The sequence below is a fragment of the Triturus cristatus genome, unplaced genomic scaffold, assembly GCF_964204655.1.
Source record: "Triturus cristatus unplaced genomic scaffold, aTriCri1.1 SCAFFOLD_572, whole genome shotgun sequence".
Lineage (NCBI taxonomy): Eukaryota > Metazoa > Chordata > Amphibia > Caudata > Salamandridae > Triturus > Triturus cristatus.
This window is the reverse complement of record NW_028188037.1, coordinates 16,299-36,852: the sequence shown is the minus strand read 5'-3', so window position 1 is coordinate 36,852 and position 20,554 is coordinate 16,299. Positions and strand designations below refer to the sequence as shown.

At 44.6% G+C, this 20,554-nt stretch overlaps 48 non-coding genes across 48 annotated transcripts; 8 read left to right on the top strand and 40 right to left on the bottom strand.

The window, feature by feature from the left end:
- Window positions 1-186: 186 nt before the first annotated feature.
- On the bottom strand, window positions 187-258 carry TRNAA-CGC (transfer RNA alanine (anticodon CGC)). Its single transcript has one exon. It is a non-coding gene; the product is annotated as a tRNA-Ala (tRNA).
- A 129-nt stretch (window positions 259-387) lies between these two features.
- Window positions 388-473, bottom strand: TRNAY-GUA (transfer RNA tyrosine (anticodon GUA)). Its single transcript is given in 2 exon segments — window positions 388-423; window positions 437-473. It is a non-coding gene; the product is annotated as a tRNA-Tyr (tRNA).
- Window positions 474-1,241: 768 nt separating this feature from the next.
- TRNAA-UGC (transfer RNA alanine (anticodon UGC)) lies at window positions 1,242-1,313 on the bottom strand. The gene has a single exon. It is a non-coding gene; the product is annotated as a tRNA-Ala (tRNA).
- Window positions 1,314-1,742: 429 nt separating this feature from the next.
- On the bottom strand, window positions 1,743-1,814 carry TRNAA-CGC (transfer RNA alanine (anticodon CGC)). Its single transcript has one exon. It is a non-coding gene; the product is annotated as a tRNA-Ala (tRNA).
- A 129-nt stretch (window positions 1,815-1,943) lies between these two features.
- On the bottom strand, window positions 1,944-2,029 carry TRNAY-GUA (transfer RNA tyrosine (anticodon GUA)). The gene is given in 2 exon segments: window positions 1,944-1,979; window positions 1,993-2,029. It is a non-coding gene; the product is annotated as a tRNA-Tyr (tRNA).
- Window positions 2,030-2,797: 768 nt separating this feature from the next.
- TRNAA-UGC (transfer RNA alanine (anticodon UGC)) lies at window positions 2,798-2,869 on the bottom strand. The gene has a single exon. It is a non-coding gene; the product is annotated as a tRNA-Ala (tRNA).
- Window positions 2,870-3,298: 429 nt separating this feature from the next.
- On the bottom strand, window positions 3,299-3,370 carry TRNAA-CGC (transfer RNA alanine (anticodon CGC)). Its single transcript has one exon. It is a non-coding gene; the product is annotated as a tRNA-Ala (tRNA).
- A 129-nt stretch (window positions 3,371-3,499) lies between these two features.
- Window positions 3,500-3,585, bottom strand: TRNAY-GUA (transfer RNA tyrosine (anticodon GUA)). The gene is given in 2 exon segments: window positions 3,500-3,535; window positions 3,549-3,585. It is a non-coding gene; the product is annotated as a tRNA-Tyr (tRNA).
- Window positions 3,586-4,353: 768 nt separating this feature from the next.
- TRNAA-UGC (transfer RNA alanine (anticodon UGC)) lies at window positions 4,354-4,425 on the bottom strand. Its single transcript has one exon. It is a non-coding gene; the product is annotated as a tRNA-Ala (tRNA).
- A 429-nt stretch (window positions 4,426-4,854) lies between these two features.
- TRNAA-CGC (transfer RNA alanine (anticodon CGC)) lies at window positions 4,855-4,926 on the bottom strand. Its single transcript has one exon. It is a non-coding gene; the product is annotated as a tRNA-Ala (tRNA).
- Window positions 4,927-5,055: 129 nt separating this feature from the next.
- TRNAY-GUA (transfer RNA tyrosine (anticodon GUA)) lies at window positions 5,056-5,141 on the bottom strand. Its single transcript is given in 2 exon segments — window positions 5,056-5,091; window positions 5,105-5,141. It is a non-coding gene; the product is annotated as a tRNA-Tyr (tRNA).
- Window positions 5,142-5,909: 768 nt separating this feature from the next.
- TRNAA-UGC (transfer RNA alanine (anticodon UGC)) lies at window positions 5,910-5,981 on the bottom strand. The gene has a single exon. It is a non-coding gene; the product is annotated as a tRNA-Ala (tRNA).
- A 157-nt stretch (window positions 5,982-6,138) lies between these two features.
- TRNAM-CAU (transfer RNA methionine (anticodon CAU)) lies at window positions 6,139-6,211 on the top strand. Its single transcript has one exon. It is a non-coding gene; the product is annotated as a tRNA-Met (tRNA).
- A 199-nt stretch (window positions 6,212-6,410) lies between these two features.
- TRNAA-CGC (transfer RNA alanine (anticodon CGC)) lies at window positions 6,411-6,482 on the bottom strand. Its single transcript has one exon. It is a non-coding gene; the product is annotated as a tRNA-Ala (tRNA).
- A 129-nt stretch (window positions 6,483-6,611) lies between these two features.
- On the bottom strand, window positions 6,612-6,697 carry TRNAY-GUA (transfer RNA tyrosine (anticodon GUA)). Its single transcript is given in 2 exon segments — window positions 6,612-6,647; window positions 6,661-6,697. It is a non-coding gene; the product is annotated as a tRNA-Tyr (tRNA).
- A 768-nt stretch (window positions 6,698-7,465) lies between these two features.
- On the bottom strand, window positions 7,466-7,537 carry TRNAA-UGC (transfer RNA alanine (anticodon UGC)). Its single transcript has one exon. It is a non-coding gene; the product is annotated as a tRNA-Ala (tRNA).
- Window positions 7,538-7,694: 157 nt separating this feature from the next.
- On the top strand, window positions 7,695-7,767 carry TRNAM-CAU (transfer RNA methionine (anticodon CAU)). The gene has a single exon. It is a non-coding gene; the product is annotated as a tRNA-Met (tRNA).
- Window positions 7,768-7,966: 199 nt separating this feature from the next.
- Window positions 7,967-8,038, bottom strand: TRNAA-CGC (transfer RNA alanine (anticodon CGC)). Its single transcript has one exon. It is a non-coding gene; the product is annotated as a tRNA-Ala (tRNA).
- Window positions 8,039-8,167: 129 nt separating this feature from the next.
- TRNAY-GUA (transfer RNA tyrosine (anticodon GUA)) lies at window positions 8,168-8,253 on the bottom strand. The gene is given in 2 exon segments: window positions 8,168-8,203; window positions 8,217-8,253. It is a non-coding gene; the product is annotated as a tRNA-Tyr (tRNA).
- Window positions 8,254-9,021: 768 nt separating this feature from the next.
- TRNAA-UGC (transfer RNA alanine (anticodon UGC)) lies at window positions 9,022-9,093 on the bottom strand. Its single transcript has one exon. It is a non-coding gene; the product is annotated as a tRNA-Ala (tRNA).
- A 157-nt stretch (window positions 9,094-9,250) lies between these two features.
- TRNAM-CAU (transfer RNA methionine (anticodon CAU)) lies at window positions 9,251-9,323 on the top strand. Its single transcript has one exon. It is a non-coding gene; the product is annotated as a tRNA-Met (tRNA).
- Window positions 9,324-9,522: 199 nt separating this feature from the next.
- Window positions 9,523-9,594, bottom strand: TRNAA-CGC (transfer RNA alanine (anticodon CGC)). Its single transcript has one exon. It is a non-coding gene; the product is annotated as a tRNA-Ala (tRNA).
- A 129-nt stretch (window positions 9,595-9,723) lies between these two features.
- Window positions 9,724-9,809, bottom strand: TRNAY-GUA (transfer RNA tyrosine (anticodon GUA)). Its single transcript is given in 2 exon segments — window positions 9,724-9,759; window positions 9,773-9,809. It is a non-coding gene; the product is annotated as a tRNA-Tyr (tRNA).
- A 768-nt stretch (window positions 9,810-10,577) lies between these two features.
- TRNAA-UGC (transfer RNA alanine (anticodon UGC)) lies at window positions 10,578-10,649 on the bottom strand. Its single transcript has one exon. It is a non-coding gene; the product is annotated as a tRNA-Ala (tRNA).
- A 157-nt stretch (window positions 10,650-10,806) lies between these two features.
- TRNAM-CAU (transfer RNA methionine (anticodon CAU)) lies at window positions 10,807-10,879 on the top strand. Its single transcript has one exon. It is a non-coding gene; the product is annotated as a tRNA-Met (tRNA).
- A 199-nt stretch (window positions 10,880-11,078) lies between these two features.
- Window positions 11,079-11,150, bottom strand: TRNAA-CGC (transfer RNA alanine (anticodon CGC)). Its single transcript has one exon. It is a non-coding gene; the product is annotated as a tRNA-Ala (tRNA).
- Window positions 11,151-11,279: 129 nt separating this feature from the next.
- TRNAY-GUA (transfer RNA tyrosine (anticodon GUA)) lies at window positions 11,280-11,365 on the bottom strand. The gene is given in 2 exon segments: window positions 11,280-11,315; window positions 11,329-11,365. It is a non-coding gene; the product is annotated as a tRNA-Tyr (tRNA).
- Window positions 11,366-12,133: 768 nt separating this feature from the next.
- TRNAA-UGC (transfer RNA alanine (anticodon UGC)) lies at window positions 12,134-12,205 on the bottom strand. The gene has a single exon. It is a non-coding gene; the product is annotated as a tRNA-Ala (tRNA).
- Window positions 12,206-12,362: 157 nt separating this feature from the next.
- TRNAM-CAU (transfer RNA methionine (anticodon CAU)) lies at window positions 12,363-12,435 on the top strand. Its single transcript has one exon. It is a non-coding gene; the product is annotated as a tRNA-Met (tRNA).
- Window positions 12,436-12,634: 199 nt separating this feature from the next.
- Window positions 12,635-12,706, bottom strand: TRNAA-CGC (transfer RNA alanine (anticodon CGC)). The gene has a single exon. It is a non-coding gene; the product is annotated as a tRNA-Ala (tRNA).
- Window positions 12,707-12,835: 129 nt separating this feature from the next.
- Window positions 12,836-12,921, bottom strand: TRNAY-GUA (transfer RNA tyrosine (anticodon GUA)). Its single transcript is given in 2 exon segments — window positions 12,836-12,871; window positions 12,885-12,921. It is a non-coding gene; the product is annotated as a tRNA-Tyr (tRNA).
- A 768-nt stretch (window positions 12,922-13,689) lies between these two features.
- Window positions 13,690-13,761, bottom strand: TRNAA-UGC (transfer RNA alanine (anticodon UGC)). The gene has a single exon. It is a non-coding gene; the product is annotated as a tRNA-Ala (tRNA).
- Window positions 13,762-14,190: 429 nt separating this feature from the next.
- On the bottom strand, window positions 14,191-14,262 carry TRNAA-CGC (transfer RNA alanine (anticodon CGC)). Its single transcript has one exon. It is a non-coding gene; the product is annotated as a tRNA-Ala (tRNA).
- Window positions 14,263-14,391: 129 nt separating this feature from the next.
- On the bottom strand, window positions 14,392-14,477 carry TRNAY-GUA (transfer RNA tyrosine (anticodon GUA)). Its single transcript is given in 2 exon segments — window positions 14,392-14,427; window positions 14,441-14,477. It is a non-coding gene; the product is annotated as a tRNA-Tyr (tRNA).
- Window positions 14,478-15,245: 768 nt separating this feature from the next.
- TRNAA-UGC (transfer RNA alanine (anticodon UGC)) lies at window positions 15,246-15,317 on the bottom strand. Its single transcript has one exon. It is a non-coding gene; the product is annotated as a tRNA-Ala (tRNA).
- A 157-nt stretch (window positions 15,318-15,474) lies between these two features.
- Window positions 15,475-15,547, top strand: TRNAM-CAU (transfer RNA methionine (anticodon CAU)). Its single transcript has one exon. It is a non-coding gene; the product is annotated as a tRNA-Met (tRNA).
- A 199-nt stretch (window positions 15,548-15,746) lies between these two features.
- On the bottom strand, window positions 15,747-15,818 carry TRNAA-CGC (transfer RNA alanine (anticodon CGC)). Its single transcript has one exon. It is a non-coding gene; the product is annotated as a tRNA-Ala (tRNA).
- A 129-nt stretch (window positions 15,819-15,947) lies between these two features.
- On the bottom strand, window positions 15,948-16,033 carry TRNAY-GUA (transfer RNA tyrosine (anticodon GUA)). The gene is given in 2 exon segments: window positions 15,948-15,983; window positions 15,997-16,033. It is a non-coding gene; the product is annotated as a tRNA-Tyr (tRNA).
- A 768-nt stretch (window positions 16,034-16,801) lies between these two features.
- TRNAA-UGC (transfer RNA alanine (anticodon UGC)) lies at window positions 16,802-16,873 on the bottom strand. The gene has a single exon. It is a non-coding gene; the product is annotated as a tRNA-Ala (tRNA).
- A 157-nt stretch (window positions 16,874-17,030) lies between these two features.
- Window positions 17,031-17,103, top strand: TRNAM-CAU (transfer RNA methionine (anticodon CAU)). Its single transcript has one exon. It is a non-coding gene; the product is annotated as a tRNA-Met (tRNA).
- Window positions 17,104-17,302: 199 nt separating this feature from the next.
- TRNAA-CGC (transfer RNA alanine (anticodon CGC)) lies at window positions 17,303-17,374 on the bottom strand. The gene has a single exon. It is a non-coding gene; the product is annotated as a tRNA-Ala (tRNA).
- Window positions 17,375-17,503: 129 nt separating this feature from the next.
- On the bottom strand, window positions 17,504-17,589 carry TRNAY-GUA (transfer RNA tyrosine (anticodon GUA)). Its single transcript is given in 2 exon segments — window positions 17,504-17,539; window positions 17,553-17,589. It is a non-coding gene; the product is annotated as a tRNA-Tyr (tRNA).
- Window positions 17,590-18,357: 768 nt separating this feature from the next.
- TRNAA-UGC (transfer RNA alanine (anticodon UGC)) lies at window positions 18,358-18,429 on the bottom strand. The gene has a single exon. It is a non-coding gene; the product is annotated as a tRNA-Ala (tRNA).
- A 429-nt stretch (window positions 18,430-18,858) lies between these two features.
- TRNAA-CGC (transfer RNA alanine (anticodon CGC)) lies at window positions 18,859-18,930 on the bottom strand. The gene has a single exon. It is a non-coding gene; the product is annotated as a tRNA-Ala (tRNA).
- Window positions 18,931-19,059: 129 nt separating this feature from the next.
- On the bottom strand, window positions 19,060-19,145 carry TRNAY-GUA (transfer RNA tyrosine (anticodon GUA)). The gene is given in 2 exon segments: window positions 19,060-19,095; window positions 19,109-19,145. It is a non-coding gene; the product is annotated as a tRNA-Tyr (tRNA).
- A 768-nt stretch (window positions 19,146-19,913) lies between these two features.
- Window positions 19,914-19,985, bottom strand: TRNAA-UGC (transfer RNA alanine (anticodon UGC)). The gene has a single exon. It is a non-coding gene; the product is annotated as a tRNA-Ala (tRNA).
- Window positions 19,986-20,142: 157 nt separating this feature from the next.
- On the top strand, window positions 20,143-20,215 carry TRNAM-CAU (transfer RNA methionine (anticodon CAU)). Its single transcript has one exon. It is a non-coding gene; the product is annotated as a tRNA-Met (tRNA).
- A 199-nt stretch (window positions 20,216-20,414) lies between these two features.
- Window positions 20,415-20,486, bottom strand: TRNAA-CGC (transfer RNA alanine (anticodon CGC)). The gene has a single exon. It is a non-coding gene; the product is annotated as a tRNA-Ala (tRNA).
- Window positions 20,487-20,554: the final 68 nt, after the last annotated feature.

Genomic DNA, 20,554 nt, shown 5'->3' with positions numbered 1-20,554 from the left:
TTTGGAATGCAAAATTCTCCGATTTTCTTGAAATGCGCAAACTATGCCTAGTTCAAAGATTTTTCCAAAGCAAATGTCTGACTATTTAAGTGGGGCTCTCACCCCAACTGCATGACAAACTTCTTCTTTCTGCATGATGGCAGGCTAGCCTTCTGGAAAAAAGCCAAGATAAGGAACAGAGGCTCCTGGAGATGCCGGGGATTGAACCCGGGACCTCATACATGCGAAGCATGCGCTCTACCACTGAGCTACATCCCCACTTTTGCCCTCGAGCTGTTTGATGGATGCAAGGAATCCCTGAAACCCAGGGACTGCAAAGTCTCGATCATAATCAATGGAAGGTATTGTTTGAATAAAAGTGAAATATATGGAAATCGAAGCAAAAAATCCTTCGAGCCGGATTTGAACCAGCGACCTAAGGATGTCTGACTTTATGCTACAGTCCTCCGCTCTACCAACTGAGCTATCGAAGGAGTGGCTGAAGTATCTTTCAGCGCTGTAATTATCTCTCGCTCAAGAAAGGTTGTGGGGGTGGGGATCAGGAGCAGATCGATGAAAATCATGAACATTACCTGCAGCTCCCTCTCAAAGTCACCAGTTCTTAGAGCACACTGTAAGGTACGTCTTATCACCCCAAAGGAGGATTTCAGACCAAAGTTCATGTTCTGTCTTGGCTTGGGGATAAGCAGGGGTGCTCCAAATTTCAATTTTACAGAAAGGAAAGGAACTTTGATACAAAGACCTTGGGCAGCATTGGTGGCAAATGGATGGCTGCGCGGAACCATGAAAGAAATGACAGAAAGTTATGGGAGTCATTACTACGCACCCAGCATCAAGAACGTGCATTTTGGATGCATTTTCAAAAGGAAAGAGAACGGAAAAATCTGTAGATTGAAGGTGATTGAGATAAACAAAATATTCCGTTTTTCTAAAAGCTACTGTAAAGAGTCTCTGGTTTAGAAGAAGAACCCTTACCAATGATCAAGAGAGATGCGACAGATTTCTATCATCAAAGCATTATGGTTGTCAAGATGAATCATCACTTTGATGTCTTCAACAAGTAGGATTCTTTTGATCTATAATCATCAAAAATGAGATAGCCCCATTTCATGGGATTTTTCAAGGCAAACGTCTGACAGATTAAGCGGGGTCCTCATCCCGGTTGGAGGACATATCTCTTCCTTCATCATGATGCCAGCCTAGCTTTCGGCCCAAAATCCAAGGTAAGCATGGCAAAAGTCTGGAGATGCCGGGGATTGAACCCGGGGCCTCATACATGCAAAGCATGCGCTCTACCACTGAGCTACATCCCCACTTCTGCAAGGTTTGACTGTATGATTGGAAACCCTGCATTGAACCGACGGCCACATCACCCCATTCGACTCTGCAGTATACAATGTCAGTCAGGAAAATCCTTCAGCCTTGTACCTGGATGATCTTCATGGTCTTATGTACAGATGCCTATATACAGTCTTCTTAGCGCAGTAGGCAGCGCGTCAGTCTCATAATCTGAAGGTCCTGAGTTCGATCCTCAGAGAGGGCATTTATTTCCTTCTTTTGGAATGCAAAATTCTCCGATTTTCTTGAAATGCGCAAACTATGCCTAGTTCAAAGATTTTTCCAAAGCAAATGTCTGACTATTTAAGTGGGGCTCTCACCCCAACTGCATGACAAACTTCTTCTTTCTGCATGATGGCAGGCTAGCCTTCTGGAAAAAAGCCAAGATAAGGAACAGAGGCTCCTGGAGATGCCGGGGATTGAACCCGGGACCTCATACATGCGAAGCATGCGCTCTACCACTGAGCTACATCCCCACTTTTGCCCTCGAGCTGTTTGATGGATGCAAGGAATCCCTGAAACCCAGGGACTGCAAAGTCTCGATCATAATCAATGGAAGGTATTGTTTGAATAAAAGTGAAATATATGGAAATCGAAGCAAAAAATCCTTCGAGCCGGATTTGAACCAGCGACCTAAGGATGTCTGACTTTATGCTACAGTCCTCCGCTCTACCAACTGAGCTATCGAAGGAGTGGCTGAAGTATCTTTCAGCGCTGTAATTATCTCTCGCTCAAGAAAGGTTGTGGGGGTGGGGATCAGGAGCAGATCGATGAAAATCATGAACATTACCTGCAGCTCCCTCTCAAAGTCACCAGTTCTTAGAGCACACTGTAAGGTACGTCTTATCACCCCAAAGGAGGATTTCAGACCAAAGTTCATGTTCTGTCTTGGCTTGGGGATAAGCAGGGGTGCTCCAAATTTCAATTTTACAGAAAGGAAAGGAACTTTGATACAAAGACCTTGGGCAGCATTGGTGGCAAATGGATGGCTGCGCGGAACCATGAAAGAAATGACAGAAAGTTATGGGAGTCATTACTACGCACCCAGCATCAAGAACGTGCATTTTGGATGCATTTTCAAAAGGAAAGAGAACGGAAAAATCTGTAGATTGAAGGTGATTGAGATAAACAAAATATTCCGTTTTTCTAAAAGCTACTGTAAAGAGTCTCTGGTTTAGAAGAAGAACCCTTACCAATGATCAAGAGAGATGCGACAGATTTCTATCATCAAAGCATTATGGTTGTCAAGATGAATCATCACTTTGATGTCTTCAACAAGTAGGATTCTTTTGATCTATAATCATCAAAAATGAGATAGCCCCATTTCATGGGATTTTTCAAGGCAAACGTCTGACAGATTAAGCGGGGTCCTCATCCCGGTTGGAGGACATATCTCTTCCTTCATCATGATGCCAGCCTAGCTTTCGGCCCAAAATCCAAGGTAAGCATGGCAAAAGTCTGGAGATGCCGGGGATTGAACCCGGGGCCTCATACATGCAAAGCATGCGCTCTACCACTGAGCTACATCCCCACTTCTGCAAGGTTTGACTGTATGATTGGAAACCCTGCATTGAACCGACGGCCACATCACCCCATTCGACTCTGCAGTATACAATGTCAGTCAGGAAAATCCTTCAGCCTTGTACCTGGATGATCTTCATGGTCTTATGTACAGATGCCTATATACAGTCTTCTTAGCGCAGTAGGCAGCGCGTCAGTCTCATAATCTGAAGGTCCTGAGTTCGATCCTCAGAGAGGGCATTTATTTCCTTCTTTTGGAATGCAAAATTCTCCGATTTTCTTGAAATGCGCAAACTATGCCTAGTTCAAAGATTTTTCCAAAGCAAATGTCTGACTATTTAAGTGGGGCTCTCACCCCAACTGCATGACAAACTTCTTCTTTCTGCATGATGGCAGGCTAGCCTTCTGGAAAAAAGCCAAGATAAGGAACAGAGGCTCCTGGAGATGCCGGGGATTGAACCCGGGACCTCATACATGCGAAGCATGCGCTCTACCACTGAGCTACATCCCCACTTTTGCCCTCGAGCTGTTTGATGGATGCAAGGAATCCCTGAAACCCAGGGACTGCAAAGTCTCGATCATAATCAATGGAAGGTATTGTTTGAATAAAAGTGAAATATATGGAAATCGAAGCAAAAAATCCTTCGAGCCGGATTTGAACCAGCGACCTAAGGATGTCTGACTTTATGCTACAGTCCTCCGCTCTACCAACTGAGCTATCGAAGGAGTGGCTGAAGTATCTTTCAGCGCTGTAATTATCTCTCGCTCAAGAAAGGTTGTGGGGGTGGGGATCAGGAGCAGATCGATGAAAATCATGAACATTACCTGCAGCTCCCTCTCAAAGTCACCAGTTCTTAGAGCACACTGTAAGGTACGTCTTATCACCCCAAAGGAGGATTTCAGACCAAAGTTCATGTTCTGTCTTGGCTTGGGGATAAGCAGGGGTGCTCCAAATTTCAATTTTACAGAAAGGAAAGGAACTTTGATACAAAGACCTTGGGCAGCATTGGTGGCAAATGGATGGCTGCGCGGAACCATGAAAGAAATGACAGAAAGTTATGGGAGTCATTACTACGCACCCAGCATCAAGAACGTGCATTTTGGATGCATTTTCAAAAGGAAAGAGAACGGAAAAATCTGTAGATTGAAGGTGATTGAGATAAACAAAATATTCCGTTTTTCTAAAAGCTACTGTAAAGAGTCTCTGGTTTAGAAGAAGAACCCTTACCAATGATCAAGAGAGATGCGACAGATTTCTATCATCAAAGCATTATGGTTGTCAAGATGAATCATCACTTTGATGTCTTCAACAAGTAGGATTCTTTTGATCTATAATCATCAAAAATGAGATAGCCCCATTTCATGGGATTTTTCAAGGCAAACGTCTGACAGATTAAGCGGGGTCCTCATCCCGGTTGGAGGACATATCTCTTCCTTCATCATGATGCCAGCCTAGCTTTCGGCCCAAAATCCAAGGTAAGCATGGCAAAAGTCTGGAGATGCCGGGGATTGAACCCGGGGCCTCATACATGCAAAGCATGCGCTCTACCACTGAGCTACATCCCCACTTCTGCAAGGTTTGACTGTATGATTGGAAACCCTGCATTGAACCGACGGCCACATCACCCCATTCGACTCTGCAGTATACAATGTCAGTCAGGAAAATCCTTCAGCCTTGTACCTGGATGATCTTCATGGTCTTATGTACAGATGCCTATATACAGTCTTCTTAGCGCAGTAGGCAGCGCGTCAGTCTCATAATCTGAAGGTCCTGAGTTCGATCCTCAGAGAGGGCATTTATTTCCTTCTTTTGGAATGCAAAATTCTCCGATTTTCTTGAAATGCGCAAACTATGCCTAGTTCAAAGATTTTTCCAAAGCAAATGTCTGACTATTTAAGTGGGGCTCTCACCCCAACTGCATGACAAACTTCTTCTTTCTGCATGATGGCAGGCTAGCCTTCTGGAAAAAAGCCAAGATAAGGAACAGAGGCTCCTGGAGATGCCGGGGATTGAACCCGGGACCTCATACATGCGAAGCATGCGCTCTACCACTGAGCTACATCCCCACTTTTGCCCTCGAGCTGTTTGATGGATGCAAGGAATCCCTGAAACCCAGGGACTGCAAAGTCTCGATCATAATCAATGGAAGGTATTGTTTGAATAAAAGTGAAAGATATGGAAATCGAAGCAAAAAATCCTTCGAGCCGGATTTGAACCAGCGACCTAAGGATGTCTGACTTTATGCTACAGTCCTCCGCTCTACCAACTGAGCTATCGAAGGAGTGGCTGAAGTATCTTTCAGCGCTGTAATTATCTCTCGCTCAAGAAAGGTTGTGGGGGTGGGGATCAGGAGCAGATCGATGAAAATCATGAACATTACCTGCAGCTCCCTCTCAAAGTCACCAGTTCTTAGAGCACACTGTAAGGTACGTCTTATCACCCCAAAGGAGGATTTCAGACCAAAGTTCATGTTCTGTCTTGGCTTGGGGATAAGCAGGGGTGCTCCAAATTTCAATTTTACAGAAAGGAAAGGAACTTTGATACAAAGACCTTGGGCAGCATTGGTGGCAAATGGATGGCTGCGCGGAACCATGAAAGAAATGACAGAAAGTTATGGGAGTCATTACTACGCACCCAGCATCAAGAACGTGCATTTTGGATGCATTTTCAAAAGGAAAGAGAACGGAAAAATCTGTAGATTGAAGGTGATTGAGATAAACAAAATATTCCGTTTTTCTAAAAGCTACTGTAAAGAGTCTCTGGTTTAGAAGAAGAACCCTTACCAATGATCAAGAGAGATGCGACAGATTTCTATCATCAAAGCATTATGGTTGTCAAGATGAATCATCACTTTGATGTCTTCAACAAGTAGGATTCTTTTGATCTATAATCATCAAAAATGAGATAGCCCCATTTCATGGGATTTTTCAAGGCAAACGTCTGACAGATTAAGCGGGGTCCTCATCCCGGTTGGAGGACATATCTCTTCCTTCATCATGATGCCAGCCTAGCTTTCGGCCCAAAATCCAAGGTAAGCATGGCAAAAGTCTGGAGATGCCGGGGATTGAACCCGGGGCCTCATACATGCAAAGCATGCGCTCTACCACTGAGCTACATCCCCACTTCTGCAAGGTTTGACTGTATGATTGGAAACCCTGCATTGAACCGACGGCCACATCACCCCATTCGACTCTGCAGTATACAATGTCAGTCAGGAAAATCCTTCAGCCTTGTACCTGGATGATCTTCATGGTCTTATGTACAGATGCCTATATACAGCCTTCTTAGCGCAGTAGGCAGCGCGTCAGTCTCATAATCTGAAGGTCCTGAGTTCGATCCTCAGAGAGGGCATTTATTTCCTTCTTTTGGAATGCAAAATTCTCCGATTTTCTTGAAATGCGCAAACTATGCCTAGTTCAAAGATTTTTCCAAAGCAAATGTCTGACTATTTAAGTGGGGCTCTCACCCCAACTGCATGACAAACTTCTTCTTTCTGCATGATGGCAGGCTAGCCTTCTGGAAAAAAGCCAAGATAAGGAACAGAGGCTCCTGGAGATGCCGGGGATTGAACCCGGGACCTCATACATGCGAAGCATGCGCTCTACCACTGAGCTACATCCCCACTTTTGCCCTCGAGCTGTTTGATGGATGCAAGGAATCCCTGAAACCCAGGGACTGCAAAGTCTCGATCATAATCAATGGAAGGTATTGTTTGAATAAAAGTGAAAGATATGGAAATCGAAGCAAAAAATCCTTCGAGCCGGATTTGAACCAGCGACCTAAGGATGTCTGACTTTATGCTACAGTCCTCCGCTCTACCAACTGAGCTATCGAAGGAGTGGCTGAAGTATCTTTCAGCGCTGTAATTATCTCTCGCTCAAGAAAGGTTGTGGGGGTGGGGATCAGGAGCAGATCGATGAAAATCATGAACATTACCTGCAGCTCCCTCTCAAAGTCACCAGTTCTTAGAGCACACTGTAAGGTACGTCTTATCACCCCAAAGGAGGATTTCAGACCAAAGTTCATGTTCTGTCTTGGCTTGGGGATAAGCAGGGGTGCTCCAAATTTCAATTTTACAGAAAGGAAAGGAACTTTGATACAAAGACCTTGGGCAGCATTGGTGGCAAATGGATGGCTGCGCGGAACCATGAAAGAAATGACAGAAAGTTATGGGAGTCATTACTACGCACCCAGCATCAAGAACGTGCATTTTGGATGCATTTTCAAAAGGAAAGAGAACGGAAAAATCTGTAGATTGAAGGTGATTGAGATAAACAAAATATTCCGTTTTTCTAAAAGCTACTGTAAAGAGTCTCTGGTTTAGAAGAAGAACCCTTACCAATGATCAAGAGAGATGCGACAGATTTCTATCATCAAAGCATTATGGTTGTCAAGATGAATCATCACTTTGATGTCTTCAACAAGTAGGATTCTTTTGATCTATAATCATCAAAAATGAGATAGCCCCATTTCATGGGATTTTTCAAGGCAAACGTCTGACAGATTAAGCGGGGTCCTCATCCCGGTTGGAGGACATATCTCTTCCTTCATCATGATGCCAGCCTAGCTTTCGGCCCAAAATCCAAGGTAAGCATGGCAAAAGTCTGGAGATGCCGGGGATTGAACCCGGGGCCTCATACATGCAAAGCATGCGCTCTACCACTGAGCTACATCCCCACTTCTGCAAGGTTTGACTGTATGATTGGAAACCCTGCATTGAACCGACGGCCACATCACCCCATTCGACTCTGCAGTATACAATGTCAGTCAGGAAAATCCTTCAGCCTTGTACCTGGATGATCTTCATGGTCTTATGTACAGATGCCTATATACAGCCTTCTTAGCGCAGTAGGCAGCGCGTCAGTCTCATAATCTGAAGGTCCTGAGTTCGATCCTCAGAGAGGGCATTTATTTCCTTCTTTTGGAATGCAAAATTCTCCGATTTTCTTGAAATGCGCAAACTATGCCTAGTTCAAAGATTTTTCCAAAGCAAATGTCTGACTATTTAAGTGGGGCTCTCACCCCAACTGCATGACAAACTTCTTCTTTCTGCATGATGGCAGGCTAGCCTTCTGGAAAAAAGCCAAGATAAGGAACAGAGGCTCCTGGAGATGCCGGGGATTGAACCCGGGACCTCATACATGCGAAGCATGCGCTCTACCACTGAGCTACATCCCCACTTTTGCACTCGAGCTGTTTGATGGATGCAAGGAATCCCTGAAACCCAGGGACTGCAAAGTCTCGATCATAATCAATGGAAGGTATTGTTTGAATAAAAGTGAAAGATATGGAAATCGAAGCAAAAAATCCTTCGAGCCGGATTTGAACCAGCGACCTAAGGATGTCTGACTTTATGCTACAGTCCTCCGCTCTACCAACTGAGCTATCGAAGGAGTGGCTGAAGTATCTTTCAGCGCTGTAATTATCTCTCGCTCAAGAAAGGTTGTGGGGGTGGGGATCAGGAGCAGATCGATGAAAATCATGAACATTACCTGCAGCTCCCTCTCAAAGTCACCAGTTCTTAGAGCACACTGTAAGGTACGTCTTATCACCCCAAAGGAGGATTTCAGACCAAAGTTCATGTTCTGTCTTGGCTTGGGGATAAGCAGGGGTGCTCCAAATTTCAATTTTACAGAAAGGAAAGGAACTTTGATACAAAGACCTTGGGCAGCATTGGTGGCAAATGGATGGCTGCGCGGAACCATGAAAGAAATGACAGAAAGTTATGGGAGTCATTACTACGCACCCAGCATCAAGAACGTGCATTTTGGATGCATTTTCAAAAGGAAAGAGAACGGAAAAATCTGTAGATTGAAGGTGATTGAGATAAACAAAATATTCCGTTTTTCTAAAAGCTACTGTAAAGAGTCTCTGGTTTAGAAGAAGAACCCTTACCAATGATCAAGAGAGATGCGACAGATTTCTATCATCAAAGCATTATGGTTGTCAAGATGAATCATCACTTTGATGTCTTCAACAAGTAGGATTCTTTTGATCTATAATCATCAAAAATGAGATAGCCCCATTTCATGGGATTTTTCAAGGCAAACGTCTGACAGATTAAGCGGGGTCCTCATCCCGGTTGGAGGACATATCTCTTCCTTCATCATGATGCCAGCCTAGCTTTCGGCCCAAAATCCAAGGTAAGCATGGCAAAAGTCTGGAGATGCCGGGGATTGAACCCGGGGCCTCATACATGCAAAGCATGCGCTCTACCACTGAGCTACATCCCCACTTCTGCAAGGTTTGACTGTATGATTGGAAACCCTGCATTGAACCGACGGCCACATCACCCCATTCGACTCTGCAGTATACAATGTCAGTCAGGAAAATCCTTCAGCCTTGTACCTGGATGATCTTCATGGTCTTATGTACAGATGCCTATATACAGCCTTCTTAGCGCAGTAGGCAGCGCGTCAGTCTCATAATCTGAAGGTCCTGAGTTCGATCCTCAGAGAGGGCATTTATTTCCTTCTTTTGGAATGCAAAATTCTCCGATTTTCTTGAAATGCGCAAACTATGCCTAGTTCAAAGATTTTTCCAAAGCAAATGTCTGACTATTTAAGTGGGGCTCTCACCCCAACTGCATGACAAACTTCTTCTTTCTGCATGATGGCAGGCTAGCCTTCTGGAAAAAAGCCAAGATAAGGAACAGAGGCTCCTGGAGATGCCGGGGATTGAACCCGGGACCTCATACATGCGAAGCATGCGCTCTACCACTGAGCTACATCCCCACTTTTGCACTCGAGCTGTTTGATGGATGCAAGGAATCCCTGAAACCCAGGGACTGCAAAGTCTCGATCATAATCAATGGAAGGTATTGTTTGAATAAAAGTGAAAGATATGGAAATCGAAGCAAAAAATCCTTCGAGCCGGATTTGAACCAGCGACCTAAGGATGTCTGACTTTATGCTACAGTCCTCCGCTCTACCAACTGAGCTATCGAAGGAGTGGCTGAAGTATCTTTCAGCGCTGTAATTATCTCTCGCTCAAGAAAGGTTGTGGGGGTGGGGATCAGGAGCAGATCGATGAAAATCATGAACATTACCTGCAGCTCCCTCTCAAAGTCACCAGTTCTTAGAGCACACTGTAAGGTACGTCTTATCACCCCAAAGGAGGATTTCAGACCAAAGTTCATGTTCTGTCTTGGCTTGGGGATAAGCAGGGGTGCTCCAAATTTCAATTTTACAGAAAGGAAAGGAACTTTGATACAAAGACCTTGGGCAGCATTGGTGGCAAATGGATGGCTGCGCGGAACCATGAAAGAAATGACAGAAAGTTATGGGAGTCATTACTACGCACCCAGCATCAAGAACGTGCATTTTGGATGCATTTTCAAAAGGAAAGAGAACGGAAAAATCTGTAGATTGAAGGTGATTGAGATAAACAAAATATTCCGTTTTTCTAAAAGCTACTGTAAAGAGTCTCTGGTTTAGAAGAAGAACCCTTACCAATGATCAAGAGAGATGCGACAGATTTCTATCATCAAAGCATTATGGTTGTCAAGATGAATCATCACTTTGATGTCTTCAACAAGTAGGATTCTTTTGATCTATAATCATAAAAAATGAGATAGCCCCATTTCATGGGATTTTTCAAGGCAAACGTCTGACAGATTAAGCGGGGTCCTCATCCCGGTTGGAGGACATATCTCTTCCTTCATCATGATGCCAGCCTAGCTTTCGGCCCAAAATCCAAGGTAAGCATGGCAAAAGTCTGGAGATGCCGGGGATTGAACCCGGGGCCTCATACATGCAAAGCATGCGCTCTACCACTGAGCTACATCCCCACTTCTGCAAGGTTTGACTGTATGATTGGAAACCCTGCATTGAACCGACGGCCACATCACCCCATTCGACTCTGCAGTATACAATGTCAGTCAGGAAAATCCTTCAGCCTTGTACCTGGATGATCTTCATGGTCTTATGTACAGATGCCTATATACAGCCTTCTTAGCGCAGTAGGCAGCGCGTCAGTCTCATAATCTGAAGGTCCTGAGTTCGATCCTCAGAGAGGGCATTTATTTCCTTCTTTTGGAATGCAAAATTCTCCGATTTTCTTGAAATGCGCAAACTATGCCTAGTTCAAAGATTTTTCCAAAGCAAATGTCTGACTATTTAAGTGGGGCTCTCACCCCAACTGCATGACAAACTTCTTCTTTCTGCATGATGGCAGGCTAGCCTTCTGGAAAAAAGCCAAGATAAGGAACAGAGGCTCCTGGAGATGCCGGGGATTGAACCCGGGACCTCATACATGCGAAGCATGCGCTCTACCACTGAGCTACATCCCCACTTTTGCACTCGAGCTGTTTGATGGATGCAAGGAATCCCTGAAACCCAGGGACTGCAAAGTCTCGATCATAATCAATGGAAGGTATTGTTTGAATAAAAGTGAAAGATATGGAAATCGAAGCAAAAAATCCTTCGAGCCGGATTTGAACCAGCGACCTAAGGATGTCTGACTTTATGCTACAGTCCTCCGCTCTACCAACTGAGCTATCGAAGGAGTGGCTGAAGTATCTTTCAGCGCTGTAATTATCTCTCGCTCAAGAAAGGTTGTGGGGGTGGGGATCAGGAGCAGATCGATGAAAATCATGAACATTACCTGCAGCTCCCTCTCAAAGTCACCAGTTCTTAGAGCACACTGTAAGGTACGTCTTATCACCCCAAAGGAGGATTTCAGACCAAAGTTCATGTTCTGTCTTGGCTTGGGGATAAGCAGGGGTGCTCCAAATTTCAATTTTACAGAAAGGAAAGGAACTTTGATACAAAGACCTTGGGCAGCATTGGTGGCAAATGGATGGCTGCGCGGAACCATGAAAGAAATGACAGAAAGTTATGGGAGTCATTACTACGCACCCAGCATCAAGAACGTGCATTTTGGATGCATTTTCAAAAGGAAAGAGAACGGAAAAATCTGTAGATTGAAGGTGATTGAGATAAACAAAATATTCCGTTTTTCTAAAAGCTACTGTAAAGAGTCTCTGGTTTAGAAGAAGAACCCTTACCAATGATCAAGAGAGATGCGACAGATTTCTATCATCAAAGCATTATGGTTGTCAAGATGAATCATCACTTTGATGTCTTCAACAAGTAGGATTCTTTTGATCTATAATCATCAAAAATGAGATAGCCCCATTTCATGGGATTTTTCAAGGCAAACGTCTGACAGATTAAGCGGGGTCCTCATCCCGGTTGGAGGACATATCTCTTCCTTCATCATGATGCCAGCCTAGCTTTCGGCCCAAAATCCAAGGTAAGCATGGCAAAAGTCTGGAGATGCCGGGGATTGAACCCGGGGCCTCATACATGCAAAGCATGCGCTCTACCACTGAGCTACATCCCCACTTCTGCAACGTTTGACTGTATGATTGGAAACCCTGCATTGAACCGACGGCCACATCACCCCATTCGACTCTGCAGTATACAATGTCAGTCAGGAAAATCCTTCAGCCTTGTACCTGGATGATCTTCATGGTCTTATGTACAGATGCCTATATACAGCCTTCTTAGCGCAGTAGGCAGCGCGTCAGTCTCATAATCTGAAGGTCCTGAGTTCGATCCTCAGAGAGGGCATTTATTTCCTTCTTTTGGAATGCAAAATTCTCCGATTTTCTTGAAATGCGCAAACTATGCCTAGTTCAAAGATTTTTCCAAAGCAAATGTCTGACTATTTAAGTGGGGCTCTCACCCCAACTGCATGACAAACTTCTTCTTTCTGCATGATGGCAGGCTAGCCTTCTGGAAAAAAGCCAAGATAAGGAACAGAGGCTCCTGGAGATGCCGGGGATTGAACCCGGGACCTCATACATGCGAAGCATGCGCTCTACCACTGAGCTACATCCCCACTTTTGCACTCGAGCTGTTTGATGGATGCAAGGAATCCCTGAAACCCAGGGACTGCAAAGTCTCGATCATAATCAATGGAAGGTATTGTTTGAATAAAAGTGAAAGATATGGAAATCGAAGCAAAAAATCCTTCGAGCCGGATTTGAACCAGCGACCTAAGGATGTCTGACTTTATGCTACAGTCCTCCGCTCTACCAACTGAGCTATCGAAGGAGTGGCTGAAGTATCTTTCAGCGCTGTAATTATCTCTCGCTCAAGAAAGGTTGTGGGGGTGGGGATCAGGAGCAGATCGATGAAAATCATGAACATTACCTGCAGCTCCCTCTCAAAGTCACCAGTTCTTAGAGCACACTGTAAGGTACGTCTTATCACCCCAAAGGAGGATTTCAGACCAAAGTTCATGTTCTGTCTTGGCTTGGGGATAAGCAGGGGTGCTCCAAATTTCAATTTTACAGAAAGGAAAGGAACTTTGATACAAAGACCTTGGGCAGCATTGGTGGCAAATGGATGGCTGCGCGGAACCATGAAAGAAATGACAGAAAGTTATGGGAGTCATTACTACGCACCCAGCATCAAGAACGTGCATTTTGGATGCATTTTCAAAAGGAAAGAGAACGGAAAAATCTGTAGATTGAAGGTGATTGAGATAAACAAAATATTCCGTTTTTCTAAAAGCTACTGTAAAGAGTCTCTGGTTTAGAAGAAGAACCCTTACCAATGATCAAGAGAGATGCGACAGATTTCTATCATCAAAGCATTATGGTTGTCAAGATGAATCATCACTTTGATGTCTTCAACAAGTAGGATTCTTTTGATCTATAATCATCAAAAATGAGATAGCCCCATTTCATGGGATTTTTCAAGGCAAACGTCTGACAGATTAAGCGGGGTCCTCATCCCGGTTGGAGGACATATCTCTTCCTTCATCATGATGCCAGCCTAGCTTTCGGCCCAAAATCCAAGGTAAGCATGGCAAAAGTCTGGAGATGCCGGGGATTGAACCCGGGGCCTCATACATGCAAAGCATGCGCTCTACCACTGAGCTACATCCCCACTTCTGCAAGGTTTGACTGTATGATTGGAAACCCTGCATTGAACCGACGGCCACATCACCCCATTCGACTCTGCAGTATACAATGTCAGTCAGGAAAATCCTTCAGCCTTGTACCTGGATGATCTTCATGGTCTTATGTACAGATGCCTATATACAGTCTTCTTAGCGCAGTAGGCAGCGCGTCAGTCTCATAATCTGAAGGTCCTGAGTTCGATCCTCAGAGAGGGCATTTATTTCCTTCTTTTGGAATGCAAAATTCTCCGATTTTCTTGAAATGCGCAAACTATGCCTAGTTCAAAGATTTTTCCAAAGCAAATGTCTGACTATTTAAGTGGGGCTCTCACCCCAACTGCATGACAAACTTCTTCTTTCTGCATGATGGCAGGCTAGCCTTCTGGAAAAAAGCCAAGATAAGGAACAGAGGCTCCTGGAGATGCCGGGGATTGAACCCGGGACCTCATACATGCGAAGCATGCGCTCTACCACTGAGCTACATCCCCACTTTTGCCCTCGAGCTGTTTGATGGATGCAAGGAATCCCTGAAACCCAGGGACTGCAAAGTCTCGATCATAATCAATGGAAGGTATTGTTTGAATAAAAGTGAAATATATGGAAATCGAAGCAAAAAATCCTTCGAGCCGGATTTGAACCAGCGACCTAAGGATGTCTGACTTTATGCTACAGTCCTCCGCTCTACCAACTGAGCTATCGAAGGAGTGGCTGAAGTATCTTTCAGCGCTGTAATTATCTCTCGCTCAAGAAAGGTTGTGGGGGTGGGGATCAGGAGCAGATCGATGAAAATCATGAACATTACCTGCAGCTCCCTCTCAAAGTCACCAGTTCTTAGAGCACACTGTAAGGTACGTCTTATCACCCCAAAGGAGGATTTCAGACCAAAGTTCATGTTCTGTCTTGGCTTGGGGATAAGCAGGGGTGCTCCAAATTTCAATTTTACAGAAAGGAAAGGAACTTTGATACAAAGACCTTGGGCAGCATTGGTGGCAAATGGATGGCTGCGCGGAACCATGAAAGAAATGACAGAAAGTTATGGGAGTCATTACTACGCACCCAGCATCAAGAACGTGCATTTTGGATGCATTTTCAAAAGGAAAGAGAACGGAAAAATCTGTAGATTGAAGGTGATTGAGATAAACAAAATATTCCGTTTTTCTAAAAGCTACTGTAAAGAGTCTCTGGTTTAGAAGAAGAACCCTTACCAATGATCAAGAGAGATGCGACAGATTTCTATCATCAAAGCATTATGGTTGTCAAGATGAATCATCACTTTGATGTCTTCAACAAGTAGGATTCTTTTGATCTATAATCATCAAAAATGAGATAGCCCCATTTCATGGGATTTTTCAAGGCAAACGTCTGACAGATTAAGCGGGGTCCTCATCCCGGTTGGAGGACATATCTCTTCCTTCATCATGATGCCAGCCTAGCTTTCGGCCCAAAATCCAAGGTAAGCATGGCAAAAGTCTGGAGATGCCGGGGATTGAACCCGGGGCCTCATACATGCAAAGCATGCGCTCTACCACTGAGCTACATCCCCACTTCTGCAACGTTTGACTGTATGATTGGAAACCCTGCATTGAACCGACGGCCACATCACCCCATTCGACTCTGCAGTATACAATGTCAGTCAGGAAAATCCTTCAGCCTTGTACCTGGATGATCTTCATGGTCTTATGTACAGATGCCTATATACAGCCTTCTTAGCGCAGTAGGCAGCGCGTCAGTCTCATAATCTGAAGGTCCTGAGTTCGATCCTCAGAGAGGGCATTTATTTCCTTCTTTTGGAATGCAAAATTCTCCGATTTTCTTGAAATGCGCAAACTATGCCTAGTTCAAAGATTTTTCCAAAGCAAATGTCTGACTATTTAAGTGGGGCTCTCACCCCAACTGCATGACAAACTTCTTCTTTCTGCATGATGGCAGGCTAGCCTTCTGGAAAAAAGCCAAGATAAGGAACAGAGGCTCCTGGAGATGCCGGGGATTGAACCCGGGACCTCATACATGCGAAGCATGCGCTCTACCACTGAGCTACATCCCCACTTTTGCACTCGAGCTGTTTGATGGATGCAAGGAATCCCTGAAACCCAGGGACTGCAAAGTCTCGATCATAATCAATGGAAGGTATTGTTTGAATAAAAGTGAAAGATATGGAAATCGAAGCAAAAAATCCTTCGAGCCGGATTTGAACCAGCGACCTAAGGATGTCTGACTTTATGCTACAGTCCTCCGCTCTACCAACTGAGCTATCGAAGGAGTGGCTGAAGTATCTTTCAGCGCTGTAATTATCTCTCGCTCAAGAAAGGTTGTGGGGGTGGGGATCAGGAGCAGATCGATGAAAATCATGAACATTACCTGCAGCTCCCTCTCAAAGTCACCAGTTCTTAGAGCACACTGTAAGGTACGTCTTATCACCCCAAAGGAGGATTTCAGACCAAAGTTCATGTTCTGTCTTGGCTTGGGGATAAGCAGGGGTGCTCCAAATTTCAATTTTACAGAAAGGAAAGGAACTTTGATACAAAGACCTTGGGCAGCATTGGTGGCAAATGGATGGCTGCGCGGAACCATGAAAGAAATGACAGAAAGTTATGGGAGTCATTACTACGCACCCAGCATCAAGAACGTGCATTTTGGATGCATTTTCAAAAGGAAAGAGAACGGAAAAATCTGTAGATTGAAGGTGATTGAGATAAACAAAATATTCCGTTTTTCTAAAAGCTACTGTAAAGAGTCTCTGGTTTAGAAGAAGAACCCTTACCAATGATCAAGAGAGATGCGACAGATTTCTATCATCAAAGCATTATGGTTGTCAAGATGAATCATCACTTTGATGTCTTCAACAAGTAGGATTCTTTTGATCTATAATCATCAAAAATGAGATAGCCCCATTTCATGGGATTTTTCAAGGCAAACGTCTGACAGATTAAGCGGGGTCCTCATCCCGGTTGGAGGACATATCTCTTCCTTCATCATGATGCCAGCCTAGCTTTCGGCCCAAAATCCAAGGTAAGCATGGCAAAAGTCTGGAGATGCCGGGGATTGAACCCGGGGCCTCATACATGCAAAGCATGCGCTCTACCACTGAGCTACATCCCCACTTCTGCAAGGTTTGACTGTATGATTGGAAACCCTGCATTGAACCGACGGCCACATCACCCCATTCGACTCTGCAGTATACAATGTCAGTCAGGAAAATCCTTCAGCCTTGTACCTGGATGATCTTCATGGTCTTATGTACAGATGCCTATATACAGCCTTCTTAGCGCAGTAGGCAGCGCGTCAGTCTCATAATCTGAAGGTCCTGAGTTCGATCCTCAGAGAGGGCATTTATTTCCTTCTTTTGGAATGCAAAATTCTCCGATTTTCTTGAAATGCGCAAACTATGCCTAGTTCAAAGATTTTTCCAAAGCAAATGTCTGACTATTTAAGTGGGGCTCTCACCCCAACTGCATGACAAACTTCTTCTTTCTGCATGATGGCAGGCTAGCCTTCTGGAAAAAAGCCAAGATAAGGAACAGAGGCTCCTGGAGATGCCGGGGATTGAACCCGGGACCTCATACATGCGAAGCATGCGCTCTACCACTGAGCTACATCCCCACTTTTGCACTCGAGCTGTTTGATGGATGCAAGGAATCCCTGAAACCCAGGGACTGCAAAGTCTCGATCATAATCAATGGAAGGTATTGTTTGAATAAAAGTGAAAGATATGGAAATCGAAGCAAAAAATCCTTCGAGCCGGATTTGAACCAGCGACCTAAGGATGTCTGACTTTATGCTACAGTCCTCCGCTCTACCAACTGAGCTATCGAAGGAGTGGCTGAAGTATCTTTCAGCGCTGTAATTATCTCTCGCTCAAGAAAGGTTGTGGGGGTGGGGATCAGGAGCAGATCGATGAAAATCATGAACATTACCTGCAGCTCCCTCTCAAAGTCACCAGTTCTTAGAGCACACTGTAAGGTACGTCTTATCACCCCAAAGGAGGATTTCAGACCAAAGTTCATGTTCTGTCTTGGCTTGGGGATAAGCAGGGGTGCTCCAAATTTCAATTTTACAGAAAGGAAAGGAACTTTGATACAAAGACCTTGGGCAGCATTGGTGGCAAATGGATGGCTGCGCGGAACCATGAAAGAAATGACAGAAAGTTATGGGAGTCATTACTACGCACCCAGCATCAAGAACGTGCATTTTGGATGCATTTTCAAAAGGAAAGAGAACGGAAAAATCTGTAGATTGAAGGTGATTGAGATAAACAAAATATTCCGTTTTTCTAAAAGCTACTGTAAAGAGTCTCTGGTTTAGAAGAAGAACCCTTACCAATGATCAAGAGAGATGCGACAGATTTCTATCATCAAAGCATTATGGTTGTCAAGATGAATCATCACTTTGATGTCTTCAACAAGTAGGATTCTTTTGATCTATAATCATCAAAAATGAGATAGCCCCATTTCATGGGATTTTTCAAGGCAAACGTCTGACAGATTAAGCGGGGTCCTCATCCCGGTTGGAGGACATATCTCTTCCTTCATCATGATGCCAGCCTAGCTTTCGGCCCAAAATCCAAGGTAAGCATGGCAAAAGTCTGGAGATGCCGGGGATTGAACCCGGGGCCTCATACATGCAAAGCATGCGCTCTACCACTGAGCTACATCCCCACTTCTGCAAGGTTTGACTGTATGATTGGAAACCCTGCATTGAACCGACGGCCACATCACCCCATTCGACTCTGCAGTATACAATGTCAGTCAGGAAAATCCTTCAGCCTTGTACCTGGATGATCTTCATGGTCTTATGTACAGATGCCTATATACAGTCTTCTTAGCGCAGTAGGCAGCGCGTCAGTCTCATAATCTGAAGGTCCTGAGTTCGATCCTCAGAGAGGGCATTTATTTCCTTCTTTTGGAATGCAAAATTCTCCGATTTTCTTGAAATGCGCAAACTATGCCTAGTTCAAAGATTTTTCCAAAGCAAATGTCTGACTATTTAAGTGGGGCTCTCACCCCAACTGCATGACAAACTTCTTCTTTCTGCATGATGGCAGGCTAGCCTTCTGGAAAAAAGCCAAGATAAGGAACAGAGGCTCCTGGAGATGCCGGGGATTGAACCCGGGACCTCATACATGCGAAGCATGCGCTCTACCACTGAGCTACATCCCCACTTTTGCCCTCGAGCTGTTTGATGGATGCAAGGAATCCCTGAAACCCAGGGACTGCAAAGTCTCGATCATAATCAATGGAAGGTATTGTTTGAATAAAAGTGAAATATATGGAAATCGAAGCAAAAAATCCTTCGAGCCGGATTTGAACCAGCGACCTAAGGATGTCTGACTTTATGCTACAGTCCTCCGCTCTACCAACTGAGCTATCGAAGGAGTGGCTGAAGTATCTTTCAGCGCTGTAATTATCTCTCGCTCAAGAAAGGTTGTGGGGGTGGGGATCAGGAGCAGATCGATGAAAATCATGAACATTACCTGCAGCTCCCTCTCAAAGTCACCAGTTCTTAGAGCACACTGTAAGGTACGTCTTATCACCCCAAAGGAGGATTTCAGACCAAAGTTCATGTTCTGTCTTGGCTTGGGGATAAGCAGGGGTGCTCCAAATTTCAATTTTACAGAAAGGAAAGGAACTTTGATACAAAGACCTTGGGCAGCATTGGTGGCAAATGGATGGCTGCGCGGAACCATGAAAGAAATGACAGAAAGTTATGGGAGTCATTACTACGCACCCAGCATCAAGAACGTGCATTTTGGATGCATTTTCAAAAGGAAAGAGAACGGAAAAATCTGTAGATTGAAGGTGATTGAGATAAACAAAATATTCCGTTTTTCTAAAAGCTACTGTAAAGAGTCTCTGGTTTAGAAGAAGAACCCTTACCAATGATCAAGAGAGATGCGACAGATTTCTATCATCAAAGCATTATGGTTGTCAAGATGAATCATCACTTTGATGTCTTCAACAAGTAGGATTCTTTTGATCTATAATCATCAAAAATGAGATAGCCCCATTTCATGGGATTTTTCAAGGCAAACGTCTGACAGATTAAGCGGGGTCCTCATCCCGGTTGGAGGACATATCTCTTCCTTCATCATGATGCCAGCCTAGCTTTCGGCCCAAAATCCAAGGTAAGCATGGCAAAAGTCTGGAGATGCCGGGGATTGAACCCGGGGCCTCATACATGCAAAGCATGCGCTCTACCACTGAGCTACATCCCCACTTCTGCAAGGTTTGACTGTATGATTGGAAACCCTGCATTGAACCGACGGCCACATCACCCCATTCGACTCTGCAGTATACAATGTCAGTCAGGAAAATCCTTCAGCCTTGTACCTGGATGATCTTCATGGTCTTATGTACAGATGCCTATATACAGCCTTCTTAGCGCAGTAGGCAGCGCGTCAGTCTCATAATCTGAAGGTCCTGAGTTCGATCCTCAGAGAGGGCATTTATTTCCTTCTTTTGGAATGCAAAATTCTCCGATTTTCTTGAAATGCGCAAACTATGCCTAGTTCAAAGATTTTTCCAAAGCAAATGTCTGACTATTTAAGTGGGGCTCTCACCCCAACTGCATGACAAACTTCTTCTTTCTGCATGATGGCAGGCTAGCCTTCTGGAAAAAAGCCAAGATAAGGAACAGAGGCTCCTGGAGATGCCGGGGATTGAACCCGGGACCTCATACATGCGAAGCATGCGCTCTACCACTGAGCTACATCCCCACTTTTGCCCTCGAGCTGTTTGATGGATGCAAGGAATCCCTGAAACCCAGGGACTGCAAAGTCTCGAT